The following is a 3544-nucleotide window of genomic DNA, read 5'->3' on the forward strand; positions in this document are numbered from 1 at the left end:
CACAGCGGTGTGGAAGGGCTGTGGAAGAGGTGTATGGAAGTGTCGTTGTGGGCCTTCGTAGATACTAGTTTATTACAGATACCTCTGGAACAAAATATTACGAACATGTTTGGCAGGGTTGGCTACAGCCGAATGTTTCAAAATGTGAAACACATTCGGGTGTGCACGGAGGTTGGCCCTTGACACCATGATTGGGGACTAGTTGGCTGATGGCTGTGCGTAGGTCATCAGTGATCGAGGAATTGGAGTCGAAATTGACTCAAATTTAAGTTAAATTTGGTTTGATTCCTATAGAAAGGTAGGCGTGGCCTAACTCTGGTTAAAAGTTGGACTGTTATCAAACTTCAGCCAACCTTGGTTAGTTGGAAGGTTCTGAATGTGTGACGGTGGCTATTATTGGTTTTACTACATGCAAGTAATAGAACTGCTCTCACACTGACGTGGTGAAAAATTAATTATATTTCAGTCCATACCACATGGTACATGTATGGATGAAATATATTGTGTTCTCTCATGTTTCTCTTTCTCCTGCCACTCAGTCAGAGGGATTCAACTCCGCCATCATTCAGCCAAATGACCTGAAATTTGGCATGGAGGTAGAGTGGGCAAATACCCCCAGGCGTTTTTTTTTTCATTTATTTGATACATGCCTTTGAAAAATTTTAATGAAGGTTTTTGGGGGCATTTTTCGACAAAAAATGGATTTTTGGATCCTGAGCCCTGGTATTACAACCAAATTATCTAAATTCAGTATAAGGATACCTTGAACGTGTGCATACAGAATAGCAGTCACAGACATACACCACTTCCAAATGACTCATTTGGGGGACTTTAATGGCTATTTTCAGCCAAAAAGGTCGAAAAGTGCTATACCTGTTCCATGTTCCATCTAAAGAATGGCCCGTTCCATCTGCCGTTGGCCATCGAACAAGTGTTCCATTGCGGGTTACCTGGGTCACGTTGCACGTACATCGTGCGCAATGACCCACACATTCAATATTAGACTGAAATATGCTGTATTTGCTCCCAAGCAAATGTCGGCCTTTCTAGTTAAGATTATATTTCCTCCAACTGTACTGTCACACTTCATCAATGAATAAGTGAGTATTATTTTGACCCGATTGGTCTACCGTAGCCGTCTCTATACCGTAGAAAAGTCTGGATTATATTAAAAAAATTATATGAGATGTTACAACGATACTCACCTATACATTCAAAGCTGGTTGCGTTGTTGACAAGTACAGGCATACATGTACTACCGCTCGGGCACGGGTTTGGACTGCATGGGACACCCTCTAAAAAGCATAAATGTACAACAATTTAGTGAAGTCTGTGCTGAATTCCGTCAAATCGGTACCCTTAGGTGCAGTTGTGACATAACGTCACATACGCATAAGTTGTGGGGTCGTGTGGCGTAGCGGCAGAGTGCGCGACTCTGAACTAAGAGTCCCGGGTTCGAGTCCTGACATGCCACCTATCTTGTGCCCTTGGAAAAGGTACTTTACACGGCTTTCCTCACTTAGCTCAGGTGTAAATGAGTATTGTCCTGTAATGTATTTGTCCCCTGTGTTGGTGACGAAATTAATATAAGTTGAAGAAACTTGAGTGAGTCGTCACGACGTCTGGTGATTATATGTTGGAATAAAAAAAAACAGCATAAGGAATGAATAAATTTTGTTGTACGTACATCCCCACTGGCTTGAATACAGGTTACAATCATAAGAATAGCTTTTACGAAATACACATGTATACATATACACGGTCATGTTAGGACTAGTCTATTGAGTAAATTCGAAATGATCCATCGGCAACTCTGTCTGTCATCACTGTCCAACACCACGAGACATTCCTCGCTACTACTTTACACTCACAGAAAATAATCAAAGCATAGATTAACATAAGGCCACAACAAGTAAATTTTATGGATGACATCCTCCGCCGACTCCAAATCTAATGCGAGCGGGCGAAAAAATAACAAGGCGGGCGGAAAAAACAAGGTTCCTACATTTCAAAATGTTGACTCAATCATTGTACAAATGGTTTTTATTCAATGCGAACAACATATACACAGCCAGCATCACATATCACTGCATCAAAGTAAGAAACAAAACATTAAATCATAGCCTTTTCTTGTCTCCTCTCTTCAGTTATCTGCCTCCCGGCATGGCAACAGAAATCTTTGCCCATTTTCGGCATGTTGAGCACTGTCAGAGGGCAACAAAATTTCTTGTTTTTTTTTCCAAATCAGGCGAAAATTAATGCGCGCGCTGATGTCATCCATAAAAATTACTTGCTGTGGCCTAAGTATCGGAATCTTACGTCTGCAGACAGGTAGAGAGTCCGACCAGGTGCCGTTTGGACCATTCCGGATGCAGGAGATGGAGCTCGGACCAAACAGCGTGTAGCCGTCGTTACAGCTGAAGTCCACCTGACCGGTCACGAAGGTGGTTCCCTGCGTGAATCCGTTCGATGGCGCCCCGGGATCGCTACACTCCGGCGCTAAGAATTAGGATGGTCGAATGACTGAGTCGACTAGAGCTACGCTCTGAATGGGGACACGTTTATTCGAAGTACCTAGGCTTTGATCTTCTTATGTCAACTTCCGCACCACACACACACACACACACACACACACACACACACACACACACACACACACACACACACACACACACACACTCAGGTACACAGTCAGATACATATAGACGCGCACGCATGCACACACACACGCGCGCGCACGCACGCAAACAAACACACACACACACACAGTCAGATACATATAGACGCGTACGCAGGCACACACACGCACGCACGCACGCACGCAAACACACACACACACACACACACACACACACACACGTACACACATACATACATACATACACATACACACACCACACACGCATACACACTTCAATGGTATTCTTCAACCTTACTCCAGCCTGGTAACAAAAGTTGTTACACGTGTACAACAAACAGGGACCACAACCATCTCTCAGATCAGGAATATCTACCTGTGTTAAGCCAGTTCGCCATATCGTTTCCAGAAGTAATCGCCATGGCTGTAGTAGGAGCGATGAAGACTCTGTCCTCACTCCCCGCGATCTCTACCAGCTTGTTCCTGTCCACGTTAGGCCCGACTCCCACGGCAAACACGTGGATGCCCTTTGATTTAATAATTTTGATTTGATTTATTCAGTTGAGTGATTTACAAACATTATGATTTTCCTTACCAGTTAATACGATTTTGTTTGATTTATGCTTGTGAGATAAGTTCCATTGATATGCAAATTCCTTTCGCTTTAACTCATTTATGTTGGTTGGATTCTTTATGTTACCTTATGATTAATTGCACACTTGTGTATAGTGATTATTTTCGTCTTATTTATTAGTGTATTATATCCTCAGTTACTTTGTTTGTATTTTACTATGTTGGGGTTTACCCCCCAGGTATCATTGAAAAACGCCGACAAGGCGATATGTATCACCTGGATAAATAAATGAAATGAAATGAAAATAATACATAAATAACAACTAAAAAAAA

Source organism: Branchiostoma belcheri, unplaced genomic scaffold (genome assembly GCF_001625305.1).
Source record: "Branchiostoma belcheri isolate BF01 breed outbred unplaced genomic scaffold, Haploidv18h27 scaffold260, whole genome shotgun sequence".
NCBI lineage: Eukaryota > Metazoa > Chordata > Leptocardii > Amphioxiformes > Branchiostomatidae > Branchiostoma > Branchiostoma belcheri.